We start from the raw sequence: 23,093 nt of genomic DNA, 5'->3' as shown, positions 1-23,093 counted from the left end.
TAATGTGGAGAGGGGAGAGGCTTGCTTCGATATAAATAGCACATCATGTCACGTGAGGGACTAGACAGTCTTCCCGCTGTGATATTTGCAGAGGACCCTGCAGCCAGTCTTTTATGGACACTTTAATCAGTTCTAAGAAATGAACACTTAGATACTTTATTCTGGGTTCACTTGAATTTATCAGATAATGACCGAATGGTAAAAGTTGTAAAAATGAGGTTATCCCAGACATAACAAGTGCATCTTCTCCAAGAAAGAGATCACCGAGTGCTGCAGGTCGATTCAGAGACCCTGTGAAGCTGAGGACAGTACTAGCCGAGGAGAAATACGAGAAAATTGCCCTTTCAATCTAGGAGCACATATTGGAAAGTGCAGTGTTTCAGTTAAATTTGAAATACAGTCCCTAGCACTGCTAAAAAAAAAAAAATATGCCTAGAGATAGTAAATACAGCAAAGGGACTGAGCCTTCCCCTCATCTGTTTACTTAGCCTGCTGCCAAATTGATACGGCCTATCAGTCAACTCCACAGTTACACGAGACTCGGCCACAGTTTGAGGATGCCACGTCTGTTATTTCTGAAAAATGAAACGGCTAAAGCTCTTCTTCCTGCTAATACTGCTCTCGGGGCGCTTGTATGGCGCTAACCTCACCCGCACACTGTTCCTTTATCTGGCACTCTTGCTCGGCCCTGTTAGCGTCCCTGAGAGTCAGTGACGGAACGTCTTTATAGAAAGTACTAGTATTTCTTTATATTTTTTTTCTGTCTGCCCAGCAGTCCCCCCCCCAAAAAAAAACCCCTTTAAGTATGAAAGTACAGTATTGCCTATGAAATGTACGAAGCACAGTTGGGTTCAACCACAAGAAAAAGATGCAGTCTGCCCAGTGCTGTCCACCATCGCTGGTACTGACACGCTTGCTCCTCCCACATCCAGATGTGCCTCCACGAGTGAGCGCATCTGTGTAAAAGGGAAATTGTGCTATAATGTAAAGTCCTTCCATGACACCAGCCCCGCTTTCTCATTTTGTTTCATCTTTGAGCTTTGTTTTCAAGAAATGAAGAATCTAAAAGTAGGTAGGATAATCAAGGATCTAGGTCACTCCTGAAGATTACTTTTTCATCTTATTATCATTTAATCACTTTGCATAGATGCTTTCTAGGGCAATCATGTTTATGAATTATGGGATGTGTACTGTGTAGGGAGGCTAGCTTTAGTAAACAGAAACATAAGCCACAGAGGAAAGATGGAGCTTTGCATAAATGGCAAATCCCTGTTTAGCATATATATCTATGTCGTATGTGTTCCAGTAGCAAAAATTACTACATTGTTGAATATTTAAAATTCAGATTTTACTGAACATCTTATATTTTATTTGGCACACTTACGGGAATGGGGTCATGCTAGCAGCAGAAGGCACACAAAAGCTGACTATGTCTACATGTTAAGGTGATAGGCGGTTAGCACCGTTCGGTTTCTAAGATAGACCCGTAAATTCAGGAGTCACAGAGAGCTGAAGAGAGAGGCACTAGGAGGGACTGAATGAGAGCTGTATGCTATTGGCGTTTGCCAGAGTCCTTTGGAAAAAGGAGGGGGCGTGTCTAAGAGTGACTGGGAACCACACCACACTCAGAGCTTAACGCTCTGTCCCTGAAGTCGGTGCTACTAAGAGAGACGTATAGGAGCCTGGAAAGGCGATTTGAGGCTATATTTTACATTCACCCAGTAGTTACATTAAAAAAATGGAAAGTAAGATAAAATGCAGGCACCACTGATTCCATTAAATATTTCTGAGTACTTTACAAAACTATTGTTTCACTATGTACTACTTAGAAAAAAATTATTGATGAAATAGCTTTAATTTTTGTACTACCAACCCAAAGTCATATCATTTCATCCTTTCAGGGCATTTTAATTGAGATCCTTTCGAGTGGCAAGCAGTTCATAGTCAGCTAGCAGATTGCTTAGTGCGTCCATAGCTCTGAAGAGTGAAGATCGACTCATACGCCCTCCGCAGAGTCATGGGAAGGGAGCGTGCTTCAGGTTAGCAGTGCTGCCATCGGCAATGAATGGGGACAGATGGGAGCGAGCATCTAGCAGGCACAGAGAGCGCAAAGAGGGCTTCCCACCCTTGACAGTGAACAGAAAGTGGTACTGCAGACGGAGGGGGTGTCTACTAATTGTGTAATTTATGTAAATTACTATTACTTCTATGTGGGTAGAAGTCAATGAATACATAAGCTATTCTGATGTCACCAAGAATGCCGTCCAAGTGGACAATGCCCTAGATGCCAAATATTCTGAAGACACAGTAAGGATGTGTTGGGGAAAGCAGATGCTACCACTGCTTCATTCTAATCTTTTCTTTGGTTCTCTGAGATTGCAACATCATTACATCATTTCTCCTTTCCTTTCCCTCCCTCAAATTTTCTATAGACCACGCCTTGATCTTTTCCAAATTTGTGGCCTCTGTTTTTATTAAGGGTTTTTTGTATCTGTGTGTGTATACAAACACACACACACACACACATATGAAATGGTCTTGACTTTCTTCATTATCTATTCAAAATCTATTGTATCATTTTATACATTCAGGGCATTTTAATCGAGATCAGCCACATATCAAGATAGCTGACTGCCAATGATCATCACTTTAAGCACGATGGGTCTCCTCTCTCTCTGTCTCTCTACCTACCTACCTATCTCTCTCTCATCTGTCTATCTGTCTATGTACAATATAGTTAATACATAAGTGCAGCCCGCTCAGTCTGTACAATGCTACTTGTGTGTCTATTTTCAAGGTTGACCATTTGGCATGGCATAACCAATTGGTTTGACCACCACTTCTCAATAGAATGTCTTATTTTCACTCCAAAGCAAAACCCAGAAAAAGATATTTCTAATGGAACCAAACTGTCTTCGACCCCCTTTGGTTTTGACAGCCTAAAGCACTGGCTTCTATTTCACCGGAATGTGTAAGCTGAGAAGAAAGACATTTCTGTGTAGTAAAGAAGCAGAGAGGGGCTACGTTGCTGCCACTGCCACAGACTCAAACATTCAGATATGTCCCTGGATCATTTCTTTCCACCAGAGAAATATTTCCCTGTGAACCCCCAGGGAGACAGGGCATCACCACAGTGCCCTCTGCACAAACCTTTTAATGAATGGGGCTTCTCGTCAGCCACGCTCCTGGGTGTAAATATTCTTGAGGAGATGGCAGCATTGCAGAGCCTCTCCCATCCCTTATCACGTGGGATCTTTCTCCCCGTAACTCCTAGGACATTGCAGCGTTGCCTTCGTTTTCTCAGACAGGAAACCTGTGGCTCTGAGAGGAGAGGTAACTCATCTTAAAACACAGAGCTCAAGGGCTGGGTCAGAAATAAAAGTCCCATCCATTTATGACCAAGTTCTAGTGCTTTGCCAAGCACACCACAGCAGAAAGGAGAGCATCTGTAAGCTGGGGATGAGCTAGGCTTCTAGTTACAGGTGAAGAGAATATTCACGTCAGTTAGGACAGACACTAAGCACTCTACAGCAGATGACTCCTTAAATGTCAGGCCTGGGCATAGATAAACATGGGTGTATAGCAGAAATAAATAGGAAGAGAACAACTTAGCACGTTTTCTCTAGAATTTGGTACTGCCTCGGGGGCAGTGAAGTCTCCATCAACAGCATAGCACTGGCAGCAATATTTAAGTAATATTTATTATCTCTAGTAAAATGTTAAAGAATGAGAATAAATTAAAGAATTTTTAAATGTCAGTATAAAGATACAACTAATAAAACACCAGTAAGTGAACATCCGTGGACCTGTGAGTGGTAACAGTATATTTCATCTCTTTTTAAGACACCATCCCACCATGTGGCCCCTTGCTGGTCAGAAACTCATTGTGTGGACTAGGCTGGCATTAAACTCATGGAAATCCTCTGAGTGGGGTTAAAGATGAAAGCTATCATGGCCAGTCAATATGTCTTATGCTTTATGTAGAAAAACGCTTCCACGGAAGGTATCTCGGATTATATATGAATGGTACAACGTAAAGTTGGAAGCAGACGAAATTATTCCCATAGTGATTTGTTGAACAAATATATTTTAGTATATACATGATAGACAAAAATTCAACATGTATCAAATGTTCATGTTTACCTATTCTCATTCATTATTTTTGGGATAAAAATATCAGATAAGGCATTCTGTTTGAAAATGTGCAGTGTGTAAATAAATGAACTATAACAACGAGAGACGTTGGCATGTAATGGATTTAGAATTGAGACTTGCTGGATATAAAATTCCTGGACCTCTCTTTTATAGCTGTGTGAATTAACATGACTGAGCTGACACAAAGTGGTTAAAATGGTAAATTGTGTGTTATATATTTTTCTTCATCACAGCGCAAAGAAATTAGGTATCAAGGTTAGAGGGGAATTGTCAGAGATTGGGTTATAAATCAAGTCACTGACAGGTAGGTGCCTGTCTCCCCCCCTCCCCCGAGTCTGTGTTCCTGGACCTCCCTTGCTCTCCTTCCCCTCTGGAGAGGGGAGGTACTCGCATCCGCAGTGACTCCTTCTGCCTTGCTATTCCTGGTGATTAAATGTACTGAGAGGAAAAGAGAGTCGCCCTTCTGTAAACAAGAAAACCAAACCAGGAAATCGTTGTCACTCAAAAGCTGTGCTAGTATCAACAACCGCTAAAAGCTCTGGCACCATTTACAGGGCTCCAGGAAAGAAGTCCTCTATAGCGGGGTTCTCGACATGTATGTTGTTGCCCAAACGGGGCTGTGTGTCAGCTGTCGCAGCAAAATCATGGTTATGAAGTAACAATGAAGTCATTTTATGGTTGGGGGTCAGTCACCACAACCTAAGAACTGTATTGCAGGACCGCAGCATTAGGAAGTTTAAGAACCTTCCTAATATTATTAGCATATAGAGTCAGAAAAAAGTCAAATGTGATATCCATCAAGATTTTAATATGGATGGAAACTCTTGGTTAATGCTACTCTGGACCCCTTTATGGGGTCTCTGTTTCACAGGTATTCTGTGTAGTGTCCGGGAATGAACTAGAAAGAGTCAAGTGTTTCACCTACGCAATGGCAAGCATGTGGGTAGCTCAGAAACAAGTTGTGTATGTGGGCTCCTGCATGTGTTTCCCACTGTCATTGTAGAGAACTTCAAGACAAGGTAGGCAGGGAAGTTAGCAGGGAAGTTGTCAAGCGCATAGTTCCTTCAATGCTAAGAATATCTGTCAAATATGTTGTCAGTCACTAGACCTTTTCCCTCAGCCAAGCATACCCCTGTAAGATGAAACACAGGCGAGAGCATGGGAGGGCCTCAGCCGGCCCACAGTCCTGGCTCGCCCTTACGCAGATCCACAGACACCATGGACAGATGTCACATGGGTCTCTCGTCATTTGTCAGGTTGTTTCTTTCTTCAGTCAGTGCAGGTGAAGCTGGGAATTTATAAATGACTTTCTAAAGAGGAAAGGCAGAAGATTCCGCCGCAGTATGCTCCAGTTTGATTTCCTAAGAGGCAGGTGTTCAATCTTGCCGAAGCGTCCCGTTGCATGTTATTTAACTAATGAGAAAGCAAAAGATTTGACAGGACAATAAGACTAATTTTTTAAAAAATGTCCTGACATGTTGCATTCATTTGGGGAATAAATCTCCAAAATTCTGCGTGATATAGTCAGTGTGCATACCTTATGGGACTACACCCATAGAAATAAATTTATAGCCCCACGATCCTGAGAGCCGTCTGAAGCCCTTAGCGGTGCACATGAATGCATGATGGCTGCAGTAAAACACATTTATCCCACAAGTGAGGGGAGAATTGATTACTCCAGAGATCTAAAGCCATAACTAATTCACAGATACACTTTCTTATGATGAAGATAAATATTCTGTGTCATTCGGATCCATAAAATATACTGTTTGTACAACAGACTCCTTGTAATAACTCACCTTAAATGTCTTATGGACGTATTTTCCTGTGATTTCCAAACAAGAATCATTTGACATCCTTGTTTTCAAAATAAGTTGTGAAATTAAAAATAATAAGCCGCACTAAGCTGCATTGTGGTGTTTGCCTCCAAAGCGGAGAAATACAATGTTGTGTCTGAGACGTAAATGATCCCTTCTTGAGGTTTAGCAAGGAAATATTGTTTGTTCACATTTGCGGGTGTTTTTTGCATTTTATGGCTCACACGGGGAGAACGGGAGCCCGCACACAGGCAGCTCTCTTTGTAACTGAACAAATGAACAGGATTCTAACCCCTTGTGAGGTTCGGGTCCAAGTAAAGAACATTTCTCCTTTTCCACTGCATTAGTATGGTTGTGTCCAATGAAAACTTTTTATTATTATTGAACCGAGAAGATATTTGGCCACCTCAACAATTTCTTGAAAGTTTCTTGAGCCTATTTCGAAAGCTGTCCTTTGGCTTTTTAGTAATTAGTTGATGGGAAATTTAAGTATGTAATGCATGCCTTTGACTTAAGATATTTGTGAAAGCATTTTGATAAACCATTTTTAGTTGTAAATTAGTGGGAATTTCCCTCCCCGGTGGCGTAGAACGTATCTGAGTGCTTTCTGTGCTGTGTTCAGTGTTGGTTATAAAAAATACATTGAAGTATGAACTGAAATGTTGTGGTTAGCCTGCTGCTGGCACTGTTTTAGGCTTTGCCATCTCACAGACTGTGAGCACGAATTAGGACCTCTGACACCTGAAGATGTCCATTGATAACAACGGTCCACTTTGTGTGTGTGCTCATGTTCATGTATGTATATGTGTGAGCACAGGCATGTGAAGGAGAGAGGTTGACACTGCCTGTTTTCTCAATTACTCTCCACTTATTTATTTATATTTGGTGGGAAAGACTCTCAGTGAACCTACATCTTGCCAGCTTAGCAGGACAGGCTGGCCAGGAATCCCTAGAGAGTCTCATAGGATAAGCACGGTGCCAACTGAGCTTCTTGCCAGACTCCAGTGCTCCATTTTTACAGAGGAAGACATTCAGATTCAAAGAGGTCAAGTGACCCAGGGTCAGACAAGTAATCCTACACAAACAAATGGGACTTTTAACCTTGTTTATTTGGAGAGAGTGGGAAAAAGAAAAGAAAAAATTATGCATGCTATATGAAATGTTTACATATTTAGAATCTCTTCAAGTTTCAGTGTTTAATTCATTACTCTCAAGGGGCAGAAATACCATTTTATTTTCATACAAAAAAGCCAAGAGTTATAATGTGGAAGACTGGAGTCTTAAGCACTGAATTCTCCTTGGCCACGTTGTAACCAATGTGTAACCAATGTAACAAGGATCCTCGTAACCGAAGCTGGCCCTTAGCCCTCAGCACTCTGTCAGTCTGGCCTAAAGAGAAACGGCTGTGGGTCTTCATGTCCGTCTACCCTTAAAGTGGAAAGCTTGGGTGGTTGTTCTCAGTCAGGCATGCTTTGGATTCTGAATAATGGAAGTGAGTCCCTTGCTTTTATCCTACGGCCACAGTCTAGTCCAGGGTAGAGCTGGTGAATTTCTTTCTCTGAATTGGTAGGTGATGAGATGGGATGGATCCTGGACAGGTCAATCAGCTTTCTTTCGCTGTCACGCATTTCTGTGACAGCAGAATTATAAAGAGGAACGGTTCGCTCCAGCCTCCAGTTTGGAGATTCTAGTCCATGACGGGTGAGTTCTGTAGTTGTTATCTGCCTCGAGGTGGTGCGGAATGAGTGGGAGAGCAAAAACAAAACAAAAACCAACAACAAACGACTCTCAAAGAGAGAACCAGTACCACAGTTCCCTTCGTCCCTCAGGCGCACATCATCTGTAGTGGGAAGGTCATCCTCTGGGCTCTACCTCATAAACGTTCTGCCACTCCCCAAAAAGCACCTGCCCAGGAGCCTGTAAGACAGGAGCGTGAGCAACACTCACTATCTTAACTGTAGCACGGGTAATTTCTTCGAGAACTGTTTAAAGACAGGGTCTTGCTACATAGAGTAGGCTGACTACAAAAGACGTGATCTTGCTACATAGAGTAGGCTGACCACAAACACCCAACCATGCTGCCTCAGCCCCCTTAGTGGCCAGATAAAAGGTGTGCACCATCATCTGTCACGCCTGTCTCTGACTTCTTTCTTTCCTACCTTTGGTATCATCTTTGTTTATAGCAGTGACTGTCTTGTAACCAGTTATTATGTAAACCTGTCATCTCTTTTAGTATTGGAAGGACTTTTCCACAGAGCAGTGGCTCCTCTCACCATAGGACGTGATGATGGGGAAGATTCGCAGGAATGTTTTAGTGGGTAGCCTGAAATATTTGCAAGAGGCTAAGAGGCATATCTTAATACACAGCTGCTGAACAGTAGATACTGGCTAGGGCTACTGTTTCCTCGTGAATACCAAAGCCTGACTCTGAGCCAGGCTTCTGGGTATCCATTCCCACCATCCTCTTCCTCTTCCTCTTGCTTTCCTCTGTCTGTGCCCACACAGCTCTGCACCTTTCCCTAGTGGCCATTTATCAAAACCTCCATCTCACACTCCACCTTTATCTGTTTCCAGTTCAAAGGGAGCATGTCTAGATCTTGTTCCATTCCCGTGGGAGGGCCTATAAGCTCAGGGGAGACGCAGCTCCACACTGCAAACAGCAGAAAACGGTATGTGCCGGGAAGGCTCCAGAACAGATCGGAGACATCAACAGAAGTCTTTTGTCATGTTGGCCTGCAAAACGAAGCTTCTCCGCGTGTCATGATGTGGCCTGATGTCTGCGGACAGACCCTGCCCGCCTCCACCCTTGTCTTTATGTCATCTCGCACAATTTCCCCTCGAGAAGAGAGCAGTTCAGCATGTCATTTTGGCTTGCACAGAGCTCTAATATATTAAACAAATAATAAATGTGGTAGTGGCGCACATAAGCTTCAAACGTTCCTGGTGTAGGAAGGTCTCTTATGAATAGGTAATTGTGTTCACCCATAATAACTGTGTTCGGTGCACTGCGGGGAAAGATTGCTTTCTAAAGTTTGAGCCGATGATTAATGTATCTGTGGATAAAAAAAAGTAATAATGAAAGGTGAGGCCTGAATGCTTCCCCGGGAGCTATCTGTAAAATGCAAATGTTTGTCAATTAAATGCATCTTAGTCACCAATATTCACATACTAGGGAACAAGAGCAGCAGTCAAATATTTCTCATCATTCATCATGTGTATGGATGTAAAATAGAAAGCTTAGAGAAAAATACAAATACTGCCCTTAAACTTAAACATACACAAAACTAGAGTCTGGCTGTCTCCATCTGTTGATGGAAGAACACTCGGATTAAAATGAGCTTTAATGAGATAAATAATTTTCTGCAAAGAGCATTGGAAATGTACATTTAAAATATTCTGTAATACATAAGCCTTGTGCATGCACTGTACTGCAGTCATGCAGCTATCGGACTCCATGCTCCGTTCACTTATGTTTACAGTATGAACTAATGAGACGGACTAAACCTGTCTTTTGACACCATCCCTTCTGCTTGTTTTAGGTCACTGTCGATTTTTTTTTTTTCAGTACATGGTCCAGGCAGGCAGTCAGGACACTCCCAAAGTTATGTTTTGGTGGGAAGAACATGTGTTACTCCCGAAAGTGCCAAGTGAGCCAGTTTAACCAGTTTTTGACCTGTGCATTCCTCGGGCATAACCATTCTCTGGCACCCAGTGCTCTGTCTGTGTGCAGTGCTCTGGGTGCCTGCCGTTAAGGTGACCGTCTTGGAAGGGTGAGGATTGAAAGCTTGGAAATCCCAGGAAGGGAGGATAACTAGCCCAGGAAGTGTGAGTTGTTGCTAAGAGAACAATTTCAAGGGATGGGAAGCTGTGGCCATCCTTCCAGACAAAACAATTGTGAGGACCATGAGTGAATGGGAAAGGCAGTCTAACCAAAACCGGTATCCAGAGAATACCTGACATTAGAAACTGTCCCTGGCTTCCAGGATCTTATAGGAGGAGGCTCAGTGAATTTCTCCTGGCCTGCTTTCATAGTTTTCTTGTGATCTTCATTTGGGGATCAATGCAAGGTTTTTTGTTTGTTTGTTTGTTTTTTGTCTACAGTCTATATCTGACTCTATTCTTTCTAGATAAGTAACTTTAGGTAATGCATTTTACCAAAACATTTTATATTTTCCTACCTACATGATGGATTTCCAAATGAGTTCCAATTTCCAATGCTCTTTCGAGAATTGTATTTACAAAGCCATAAAATTTTAGTGATTGAAATTAGTGTGTGTGTGTGTGTGTGTGTGTGTTCATACATATGAAGGCTTGCCCGTGAGTGGTAGTCTAGCTGCTTGACTCACTCACTGACTTCCCATCCTGTAGCTGGCAGAACCTTTGTTGTCCTGGAATTTTCTCTTTCAAAGGTGATGAGCCTTACTATATTTTCCCCTTTCTTTAAATGACATTTCTTCTCTGATCATGACACCCCAAACTCGAAGTTGCTTGACTATACATCAAGTTCTGTCTTCCTTTTGGGAAGTCTTGTAGGATCATTAAGATGATCAGTGATGGTCTGTGTAAGATATGTGTAAAATACCCAGTGTATGTGAGTTGGAGGCATTTTCTTCCTGGCCATGAACAGCCCCCAGCCTTCATTTCCCCCCAAGTATGTCTATAACATCAGTCTTCTTAGTACTTTTCCAGTTGGTATTATTATCTTGAGCCTAATCACAAACTGATTCATCTTCTGGTCCTCACTGTATGATAAACTTTGTAAGTGAGCATCTGGGTTTAAATTTTCAATTGTTCTTTGACTCTCTAGTTCAAGGGCAATGAACATGGAATGAATACTTATAAAGCATGATGTGACAGACAGTATCACACCTCACAAACATTATAAAGAAGAGAAATATCATTTTAATGTATTTGTCTTAAATAAACAAAAACAAGGTTACTATTTTTTTGGAAATGCATCCTGTTATTCCAATACATGATTTCTCTTAAACATGGTCATAACCTATAAATCATAATGCTTGTGTGTTATAAACAAAAAATTAGTCAGATTCTGATAAAAAAGAATTTGAAGTGCAGACTGGCTTAGCATATTTTCATAGCTTGTATTTACTTTTGCTGAAATAATTGAATTTGTAACAATTATAAAGCAAGCCAGATCTCTTTAGTGGCGGGTATCGATTGCTACACTGCAGACGCTCTCTCTCATTAAAAATAAAGTGTGGTAGTCCTGTGGCTCCTCGGGCAGACCTCAGTGCCTTCGGGGCAGCAGCCATGCATCTGATGGGTGTATCAGGCTCTCCCGGAAGCCCCGGCTGTAACATAATCATTTGCAAAGCTTTCAAAAGTTAATTATCATGTATAACACAGACAGAAACAAATGTCTCTTCACTCTAGCGAAAAGTAAGGTGGGACTGAGAAGCAGGTGCCTCTTTTCAGCCCAGCTCCGCGTCTGGTTGGCTTTTCTTTGTGATCAAGAAACTAATGAGGGAGGAACATATAGAATTATTGCCGTTAGCGTGGTACATGCGTGAGAACTCATGGAGTAACTGTCAGGGAACCTAAAAGAGATCAGAAGTTTAAGTGGGATTTGGTTAGAGAGGATTCCTGAGCAGGGAGCAAGCACTTTGGCTTACAAGGTTGGATTTGGCTTATTTCAGTACATGGTAGGTAGAATCAAGAAAAGTGTGAGCTAGAAACAAGAGAACAAAGAAAAATATCTTAAGGAAAATAGAATAGTTAGAGATTTTAACCATTCAACAGATAGTGTCCCTCTCTGGTTGGTGCATTCTTGAACACTCTTGGGCACAAGCGTCTCTCCACAGATTAATAGCAACTCTGGTCCCTACTTTCCTGATTCTGCTCCTGCCTCTTACCATGTGTCTCTCTTATGGGTTTGCAGGTATTCTTTTTGTGACAGGGCACCAATCCTCTGAAAGTGCCTTTTTCTAGCCTTTTCTCCCCTTTTTATTTGTTTGAGGTAGGACCTGCAGTGTAGCTCAGCTAAGCATCCATCAAGCTCATGTTTCTCCTTCCTGGTCCTCCTGAGCGTGAAGTTTGCAGGCATTCACCAACATACCACAGGCATCAACCAACATACCGCAGGCATTCACCAACAAGTCTACCTGGCCGTCTTTTTATCCTCTCGTGTGTTCCTCTGTTGCCCCGACTCTGTTCATATGGATCAGTCGATATGTCCATCCTTCTGTGAAACTTGGCTGACGTTTGAGCAGCAATGAGTTACATCTCCCTTCCTCTCTCTTACGTATCGTGTAGCCTGCATCCGTCAATACAGCTTTCTAGTAGAATCTGCTGTATGAGTCTGTTTATGTGATACTCTCTAGACTTACTTTCTTGGGGACCGCCCTTCATCTTCAGACTGCAAAAAAACAGCTGGGGTCCAGCACTTGCTAGCTACTCAGGAACTTCTCTTCTATTTAAAAAAATTAAGATAGCATTTTCACCGACCTCGGGAACTTTGATCTTTTCAAAGCTGTGAATTTATGCTCATATTCTCCCAATGTCAATCAAGCATTACCTAAGAAGAGATGCAAGAGCGTGCAGCGGCTATCATCAGTCAACGTATCCATGGGCTTCCTCTTTCCAAGAAATATAAATACTACGAAGAAAATATTTTATTTGTATTTATGAAACACTTTGTTGGTTTACGATAACTGTCACATGCACCAGATGTGTATTGTAACTTTTAGAAAGAATTGAAGTGTCGATGGAGACATTCCTAATTCGTTCTTTCTCAAGTGAAGGCAAGCAAAGGAACTCTACTAAGGGACTCTAAAGGAATTTAAGGAGATGCTATTTAAAAAGTGTGTGAGATCCAGATAAATTCCCGGAGTTATATTAATTTATAAACATAAAATTACATATTTTATTATATGAAATATTGCATGTTATAAATGAAGTACCATCCTTCAAGTTTACAAAAGGAACCCAGCACCTTCTCCTAGCGTGCTAGAATGATCTAAACGCAGCAGGCCCCTGTGCAATGTGGCACTGTGGCTGATCATTGTGTTTCTCACGCGTTCTTCCTGACCAGATGCAGACGGTCAAATCATCATCGCCAGCTTACTCCCTTTCAACTCCCTAAAGTGTCCGCTGCACACCTCGGCTCCAAGTGTCCTCTCTATTGCATCATCGTAATCCCCAAAGGGCAGTGGCAGGAACATTTCCAATCCTTTGCTTTTAGAACGTACTCCAGGGCTTTCTTTGTCGTCTCTGTGTATTTTCACGGTGCTGTTTTCCCGTGAAGTATGACTGGCATGTCCCTTCTGTGGCTCTGGAGCGTCGTGGATGATAGCCTTCTAGAGCCGACGGGCTTCTTATTAAACGTGTCATTTCCTTTTTCTGTCTGCAGATACAGATCACTGAGAGAATAGACTTTTCTTTTTTCCCTTTAAAAAAAAAATCAGCTAAGCTACTGATACTTCATTTTCCCTGATGGCAGCACATGCAGAACTCGGCTGCAACGCTCTGCTAGCTCATCCTGGCATTGGTGGCTGGAGCTCGGAGTGTTAATTGGTTGCCCCCACACTCACGGGGTTTGATTAGATGCTTAATTCTCTTTGGCAATTCTGAACTTGTCACACAGCGGTTCTTTTCGTTTGTTCAAAGAAAGGTAATATTTTCGCATAACTTCATTAGCAACATCCACTCAGGCACTGGGATACTCACACCGGTCTCCAGGAAAGTCCAGAGACCAGGTGTCCTGAGAAGCAGCTTGCTGCTTCAAGTCCCTTTAAGGTCGCCATAGATTCCACGGGACAGCCTTTCTTTCCGTAAATGTCAGCTGTTGTTGGTGTGTGTTTTTAAAACGCGCAACTAGGAACTCTTTAACTCCTACATTAGATGTAGAGATGTGTTTAAAACTTTTAGGGAGAAGAAAAAAATATCGAGTGAACTTTGACCCATTTCACAGCTCATCATTTCTTTCTATTTTTGTAAGACACGTTGCCTTCTATTTTTGTAACTTCTCTGTGACTCCTCCATCCTTCCTCCCTAGAACATGTCTCTTATATGACTTTAAACATGTGTGCACCTGGAATGCTGTTCAGTGCTGTGCCATTTCCGTGTTAGCGAAGACAATAAGCTCTCCAAAATTTATACTTTTGTTTACTGTAAGTTGAAATCAAGCTAATAAAATCCTTCAGATGTGAATAAAAGAGGTTGGTGATGGATCGCTAGTAAAATGTTCAAACCCAGTCAGCTGGAGAGGAGGGTGCTTTCAGAGTTGTGACCTAATCACACTGTGCAGAGCAGACTATACCCGGGAGGAGAGACCTCAGCCCGAAGCTTAGGCCTTTACTCCAACTTGACAAAAACATTAAAGGCAGTTTTGCACCTCCACTGTGCAAGGGAAAAACTATAGCAAAGGGTGCACAGCCAGGTTTGAGTCCTACGATTTGCAGAACCAGTTCTCCAGTCTTTTTTTGGAGAAAGGTTCTTGTGTATAGAAACCTCAAAGATAGAAGTTATATCTTCCAAAGATTTGACAAGAGTTCACCACAGAAGGAACATAGCACCCAAGAGTAGAAAAGCTAAACAAATGTAGACAGGCTTGTTTCTAAGAGGCAGCCATTGGAAAATAGGAAAGGAAGATTCAACCTGAATTATTAGATATTAACTTTGAGGTGAAAAGGTTCTGTCTGTAAGGATACAGAATTTTATCATGTGAGAGGTTGCAATATGAGACGGGGCAGAGGGTAAACTCTTTCCTTGGGGGTTCCATTCAAGGTTAAGTGGTGGCATCCAAAGACTAACTAGCCATATTACCATAGCCCTGTCTTTGTCTGAGCTGTGTGTAACTCGGCTGGGAAATACAAGGTCAAGAATGAAATGATTTTTGAAAAAGAAAACACTAACTTTTGAGGTCTTACGAGTGCCAAGCAGAATGCTTTCCCAGCATTCTGCAATTCTAAATTTAATACTATTCTTTTCCTATGTTGTAGATTTAGCTAATGGGGAGTATTGGGTTACTAACTAAGAATCATATAGTTAGTAAATGGCCAGTTGAGAACCAATCTGGCTTGATTCTGGGCCATCCACAAGTCCATGGTTAAGCGTGTGGTCAGAGCCAAGTAGTTCAAGTCAAGGCACTGTTGGGAATATTTTATCTGATTTCAACTGAGAAAATAGAAAGCTGACAAGTACTCTCTAAGGAAACCAGGCCATGGTTTATGGGATGAAATCACTTCTTTGAAGGATGAACTTCATCCTCTCCATATACTTAGGCAGCTAGGACCATACATTTTAATAGAGTCCTGTGGCTGCGCAGGGCCTCCAGGGGGCCGTTTAGCTATCTCCTTTTTGCACCTGATGGATTTGTAAAGATTTTAAACACACTGGTAATGAGGTTTATGTCAGAGGGAAGGGGTCAGAGCTTTAGTATTACTATATGGGTTGAACTCTTAGGAAGCAGATGGTCCCGGAAGAACTTCTGAAATAAAAAGAATATAAATCTCCTCTGACAGGAAGGGCCTGCCTCTTCTGTAATTCATTTGACATTATTTCTCTGCCACTGAGCCAATCAGTTGTTCATTTTTCTTCTTTGCCAAAATGTGTCATCATTGAGAACAGACTCATCCACTCTCCAAATAAATGAGACACAAAGAGAATTTGATATTCTGTAACTTGAAATATAAATTGCATAGAATGCATAATGTTTGTTAGAGGAAAAACAAGGGTCTGGTAGCTGGAATTCTTAATTTCAACCAAAATCTACCAATTTCTCTATAGGACAACTTGATTCAAATATTCACAGTTTCCTATTTTTTCTAACAACAACCTCTCAATTGTTTATCTTGTAATCTCCACACTAGAAATAATACTTTAGTAAAGAAAATTTATTATTACTTTAGTAAAAGAGTTCAATTATTAATAGAAATCCTAAGGTGATTGTTTTGCCCTAATTTAATTGTATTATTTATTTCCTAATGAAGGCCCTGTGTTTGATACTTAACTGCCTCATTATAGCACTGTTAAGACTCAATGCTTAGAAACCCAAGAGCTCTAAGGTAATGAGAGCAGGTAATCGAGTTATTAACAAGTACTTACCAGCCCTAAATCCTTTAGTAATCAATTTTCAAATGGAATGTTTTAATACATTATGTTTACAGGAGGGGAGGAGAGAAATAATTAATTGAATAGATAATAACTATGGCATGCTGGGTACTGCATACATCTTAATTGATTCAGTCTGCATAAGAACACTGTCCATTATATCAATGCTAACGAATGTCTGCTGTCTTACACAGCAAGACTTGGGGAAGATTTTGATAAGACGGTGATAACTGAGACTGGGTATAAGCCAGCATGAGCAGAGCCTACCAGGGTCTACACCAGGTCCTCTGCATATATCCTACAGCTATTAGCTTAGTATTTTTTATGGAGCTCTTGACTATGAGAAGTGAGTCTCTGACTCTTGTAGCTACTCTTGGGACTCTTCTCCTCCTCTTGAGCTGCTGTGACCAACTTTGATATGACTGCTTTTCTTTCATCTTATGTTTTATTTTATGTTTGGTCACTATCTCTTGGCAGCCTGTTTTGTTTGTTTGTTTCTTTTTTTGTTTTTTTTTGTTTTTTTTTTTATTTTTTTTATTTTATTGAGAATAAGAAAAAAAAAGTTTCCGCCTCCTCCCAGCCTCCCTTTTCCCTCCCCCTCCCCCACTCTTTTCCCCCTCCCCCCTCTCTTCTCCCCCTCCCCCCTCTCCTCTCCCCCTCCCTCTCCTATCCAAAGAGCAGTCATGGTTCCCTGCCCTGTGGAAAGTCCAAGGTCCTCCCCCCTCCCTCCATGTCTAGGAAGGTGAACATCCAAACTGGGTAGGCTCCCACCAAGCCAGAACATGAAGTAGGATCAAAACCCCTTGCCATTGACCTTGGCTTCTCATCAGTCCTCATTGTTCGCCATGATCAGAGAGTCCGGTTTTATCCCATGCTGTTTCAGTCACAGTCCAGCTGGCTTTGGTGAGCTCCCAATAGATCAGCCCCACTGTCTCAGTGGGTGGGTGCACCCCCCGTGGTCCTGACATCCTTGCTCGTGTTCTCCCTCCATCTGCTTCTCATTGGGACCTTGGGAGCTCAGTCCAGTGCTCCAGTGTGGGTCTCTGTCTCTATCTCCATCCATCACCAGATGAAGGTTCTATGGTGATATGAAAGATATTCGTCAGTAATGCTATAGGATAGGGTGAGTTCAGGTTCCCTATCCTCAGCTTCCCAAGGGACTAACTGGGGACATCGCCTTGGGCTCCTGGGAGCCACTCTAGGTTCAAGTCTCTTGCCAACACTAAGGTGGCTCTTTTAACTAAGATATGTGCTTCCCTGCTCCCCTATCCAACCTTCCTTTATCCCAATCTTCCTGTTTCCTCAAGTTCTCCCAATCCTCCCTGTTTGTTTGTTTCTAATGAGAGACTGAAACGGAGTGATCTGGAAGGAATAGGGAGGAAGAGAAGGAAGGAAAACTATAATCATGATATATTGTATAAGAAAGTAATCTATTTTCAATAGATTAAAACAAGCAACCAACCAAACAAAGAAAACTGAATAAGCCCTATCAGTAATGTGCCAGAATGTCCAGAGCATTGGAACGGGACAGAGAAGTCTACATACTAATGTTTTAGTCTGAGTCTTGACCTCACTTCAACCTGGAACCCATGTACATTAAGAGATAAGCAGCCTTTATGGTTCATAAATACAGCCCAGGTAGAGCCTGGGTGTCTTCCCCATACAGTCATTCTGAGGCATAGGCAAAGATTTCATAGATGACAATTTTTCATGCTAATCTCTTAAACAAGTATATCTTGAGCATAGAAATCTTCACACACACCTTCTGTGTCTGTATACGGAGGTGCGGGGTGAGCTCTTTGCCCTGTTCTCGTTCTTGGATGACTCTCTGACTACAGTAGCTTGGACACGGCCTTGAAGGATGTGTGAGGGATGAAGGTAGCAAGTAAAGGGAGGGGTGGTTTTCAAATAGCCATTGCTCTGGCATTTGGCCCCCCAGATTAAGCAAGCACATGAAGCAAGTTTTTGGCAGACTTCAAGGTAGTAGCATAATGAGTTCTTTTTTATTATCATCGTTTTAATGAAAACGAGACATACTTTTTTTTAATCCAATAGAATACTATGCTTCCAATCCTCAAGATTACTTTGCTTCAGAGTATTTCAATTATTCTTGCACTACCGTAAGGGACAGCTACGGTAATGTCTTATTAAATCTTATTAACGTCTTATTAATTCTAGTAGCCAATATTCCTGACTTGATATTGACACAGGTGCCCAAGCTTGTGCCTGACAAAGCTGCTCCCTGGCCACTGATGGTCTGTAATAGGAAGAACAATGATTCATTACACACTGCACCTGGCTAACTCTGCTCTTACCACCAGGCACATAGTGCGGCTTGGCGGCAGGAACCCCAGGCTTCATTACAATTCCAAAGGCACTGAATTTTGAATAATGATTCTATGTCATTAACAAGTGGGAAATCTCAGGCCATTGTTGAAGCACGTGAATAATATCGAGGGTGGATGTCTTTGCTGGCTTTGATTGTTATTGAAGAAAAATACACCTGTAATGTGGCTTCCACCCCTCGTCTTAATTACCACGTGCAGTGTAAGGCTTCAAATACAATTACCTAAATCACATGTATTCATGAAGCATCATGGGAGGAAGCAACAAAGGTCACTAAGGTCACCCTGATCTGTGTACATCATTCATTCACCTGAAACATGTTTAGTCAGCATGCAGTCTTTGCCAGGTCCAGTCTCTGGCTCCACGGATAGGAAGAGGACCAGGAAGGAGGTAAATAAAGGAAGCTAAACTTGAACCTCAGGAGGTACCTGGAGAGCAACATGTCTGAACCAGCTGTACACACAGGATGCCTCCTTGTAGGCTGCCTTTCTATTTCATTACTGTTATTCATGGGGAAAGGAATAGCAGAAATATATCCAAGGCTGCTGAAATGGCCCGGTTATTATGGTGCAGCATGTGTGAACACATAGATTCCATTCCCCAGAACCGTGACAAAGCCCGGAACAGTGCTTTTTTTTTTTTTTACACTATACTCTTGTAGTCCTGGTTAAAGTGGCTAAAGGGAGATCCCTGTCTTGACATGCTAGCCACCCTGACTTAGCATTTTTTTGGCTCATAAAGAGACTCTGTCTCCAAAACCAAGACAGATGACACCTGAGGAACAAGGCTAGAGGTTGATCTCTCGTCTTCACATGCAACCCCATGGATATAGGCACTTAGATTTGCAAGTGCTCATAAGTATGTGTATGGACAGAAGCACTCATGTACACACACACACACACACACACATCTGGACTTTGAATATTAATCCCATGAAGGTTTCTTTTGTTATTGAGGAAAACTGAGAAACTTTGTTACTTAAAAATTAAACTTGGAAATTTTGTACACATAACAAAAATGGTTTTTCTTTTGAAATTTCTACTTTTAACTTCTAACAGTCACATAAAAACATGAAAATGTGCATATCATTGGGCTTCTATTCAATATAGAACACGTGTGCACGTTGCATCAGTGTGAAATGTTTGTGATATTTCTGCCTTTGCATGCCCGTAATGATTCTTAAAACCCGCACAATAGGAGGAGGAAGACGTGCAACTGTCTGACATTAGAACCTAAACTTCAGCTCTAGAGGGGCAAGCAGAAGAATGGAGATGTCAAATGTCTTAGTGATGCCTCTCTGCTCCTGCTCCTCCACGCACTGCACTCAGTGCATGGCATTTCCCCTTTGTTTTCTCCTTCCTTCCTTTCTTCCTTCCCTCCTTCCTTCCTTCCTTCCTTCCTTCCTTCCTTCCTTCCTTCCTTCCTTCATGTGTGCATACATGTATATATAATCAGAGTCATTTTAAACACTCCTGCACATACTCTCATTTATTCAATAGTATCCCTGAGCACTTATTTTATGACTGAAACTGATACCAATCTGTGAAAGGGGAGGTTTAATGAAGAAAACAAAACCTGAGTTCCACTGGCATCCCCATATTCTGGTGACAAATAATGAACAGTGAAGTCACTCCTTCTCAGGACACTTGGAGTTAAGAATTAAGAAGGAAAAAAAAAGAAAAGGAACCAGAAAAGCCAAAGAAATACTTCCATACACAACTTCACTGCTTCAGATGGCTTCTCTGGACAGAAAAGGACGTGTCAACTAAAGATCCACTGGTGGATGTCTGTCAGCATCAAGAGCTGACCTTCTGACCTAGATATTCACACTCTTAGTTGACTCTGTAGAGGACATGAGTAGAAGAGCGCCTACTAGACAATATCGCAAGGAGCACTTCCCAGAAGTGTGCCATAGATCAGTCCTTACATGGATCCCAGTGTTGCTAGAAGTGTGGATCAGTACAGTAGAAGATGAGGTTGGTTGTGACGTAGGATCTGGTGGCTTTGGAAGCATGGGAGTAAGGGCTTTGCCTTACAAGGATGAATATCATTGGTTTCTTTATTACTGGAGAGAAATACTCCTGTGATCTGTCTTCTACCATGGTCTTCATTGACCACCGGCTCTAGGGGATGTGGATGCTGCAGGCTTGCTTTGGCTTATAGCATTTACCCACTACTACCGAGGAAGTCATCTTACTTGAGAACCAGTGCAAGCATGGCACACTAGGAAAACACCTGCCCGTGAGAGCTAACAGATCGATGGCTTGGGAAGTGAAGGCTGACACATCGATAGCTTGGGAATATTAGTCCCCTTTGCTTTAAATTCAGCCGTAAGTTATTATCACTTAAATTTCAAGAAAGGCTATGTTTAATGAGCTTGCAAGTTTCCAAAGGCAGCTCCTTTAAACCAGTAGAAACTGGATCCAGCACACCAATGTTCTTTTCTGAACAAGGGTTTATAGACAGCAGACTGTCCCATTCTTCTGAGTTTCAGAACACCATGACGTTCTACGGAGAAAGATGATAGGTGGTCAAAGGCAGATGCAGAAGACTTGTTAGAGGGTATTGTTAGAAGACCTGGGGACTCTGTGCGGAACTCTGCAGAGTCCCTGTCCCCGGCTTTACTTCCCCTTCTACGAACCTCAAAACATCCTTGAATGAGGCTGTCTCAGTCCTTTACCATAATTCCTGTATTCTAAGATGCCAAGTCACTTCTCAAGGACTTTCTAAATTCAGGATAAAGTTGGGAAGTATCTCAAAACTGACTGTGTGTATTTAATATAGAGAGTCTCCTTTCCCATAAAAAAGCTGGTGAGAAACAGATGTGGGCTGAGCAATTAAAAGCAATTGAAAACATTTCATGGTTGTGAAAGCGTTCTGTTTGACTCAGAACTGATCACAATATCCTAGCATTTGTGCCCCACAACTGAGTAACACTGGCCCTGGATCTGAAGTCTAAATGAATGTTAGAAGTGAAGAAATTTGAATGAGAATGCAAACACTGAAGTGTGGGGGACCAATGACTCAAGCATGCGGGCAAACCAGGGAGTTCTCTGGTTAAAAGACAGACAAGCATCTAAGGGTGACATTTGAGGTGTGCTGTCTCCCGGCTCCACCAGCTTGAAGGGACATACATTCCTGAAGGTTCGGTCCTGTTGATTACACTGTTGTCTCCAGGTGCTCTCCTGTCATATGTCTGAAAGTGACGAAAAGGCACAGCACACAGGCAACGTTACAATTGAGGGAAGAACAATCCCGGGGAACAAGAGACACACAATGCCAACAGAGTCTGAGCTGGGACAGAGAGTTCTAATGCCGAGGGATTCTTTGCCCTGTTTATTTAGCAGGTTCCTTGGCTTCTACACGTCAACACTGCGGTGGGTCATCACAGTGCCCTCTTCCAACCCTCCCATGACCTTCCGCAAGCAGCGTCTGCTCCGATGGCCGTGCAGTCATCCTAAGATGAACTCACGCGTGCCTGGCAGAGAAGCACACATGGAGCCTCCCTTTCTTCTCTTCATCTGCGGATAATCACTGTATATTATGCCATCACGTATTAGTTTTGATGTCACGTCTAAATCTCAGTTTATTAAAGAATTCCAGGCACACAATGAAAGCATTTCAGCTATAATTATCCCTTTTAAAGAGAAGGTTCATTTTTATATGTGGTCAGGATAACTTAATATGAATATTGTGGACATTGGATAGCTATTGTCATGAAATCAGGACATTTATTTAGCAATGTAATCTCTGTTAGGCGTCATCAGTGTGGAGAAGAAGGCACATGACTGTAAACCCAAACAAGACATGAACACAATATTTATGAAGATCCAGTTACTGGTTAATCATCTGAGTGAGTTATTTTAGGTTAGCGTTACTTTTTTTCATTTACTCTTCTTAAAATGAAGCCATGACCCTTGTACACCTGATCTCTATGAAGTCCCAGTCAAATCAATATTAGTCTCATTCAGTATTTTCCAAATCAAGAGCTGTATCAGGAGCCCTTTTCATTTAGCACAAGTTTTCATTCAGAGAAAGAGAGTGAATGCGTCTTGATTAAATACTCTTAAAACCACTAGTGTGTGTCATGGAACCCCTGGAAGACAGTCCCCTTGTGTTGCTTAGAGGCAGAAGAACTTTTCCAATGATTCTCCTCACAAAATTTCTATAAGTCCATTAATGGAAAACATTTCCACTGTTTCCAATAAGTGCAAAATTCAAAGGCTATTATTCTCATTATTAACTAAAATACAAATGATTTTTTAAAATATTGCTATGTGATTTGTTTCCCTGGACCGTTTGCAGGTTTTCTCACTCTACCCTCAATAAAAGCTCATTTAATTCCATTTTACAAATGAGACATTCAGATTGCTCACCCTGCGTATAACTCATGTCTAACTGCCGGTCCAGTCTGCGCCGTGTTCCAGACTCTGGGAACTGTTGACATTTACTCTGCGCTTTAAAGTGTGTAATATAAATAACGGCCTCCCTGAGGTGTGTTAGGTTTGGCAGTGCCCGCAGTTGGTAATTGGGTTGGATGGCCAGTCTGAAAGCACCGGTCTGTTGGCCAACTTTCCTGTTTGACCAGGGAGTCTTTACTGGGCACTTCTGCCATGGGAGAGGAGGGAGACGAGAAATGGATGAAACCGCTCTGCTGGATTAAACCTGAAATGCTATTTGGAGAAAAAAATGTTCCTGGGCTGA

The 23,093-nt window shown here is 42.0% G+C and overlaps 1 protein-coding gene across 2 annotated transcripts in view; it reads left to right on the top strand.

The window, feature by feature from the left end:
* Gpc6 (glypican 6) overlaps positions 1-23,093 on the top strand; it is a 951,185-nt gene that overhangs the window by 702,083 nt on the left and 226,009 nt on the right. The window lies entirely within an intron of this gene.

The sequence above is a fragment of the Alexandromys fortis genome, unplaced genomic scaffold (assembly GCF_014885135.2).
Source record: "Alexandromys fortis isolate MF-2015 unplaced genomic scaffold, M_Fortis_MF-2015_v1.1 scaffold_66, whole genome shotgun sequence".
Classification (NCBI taxonomy): Eukaryota; Metazoa; Chordata; class Mammalia; order Rodentia; family Cricetidae; genus Alexandromys; species Alexandromys fortis.
Note: the sequence above shows the minus strand (reverse complement) of the source record. Positions and strands in the feature narration are given on the sequence as shown.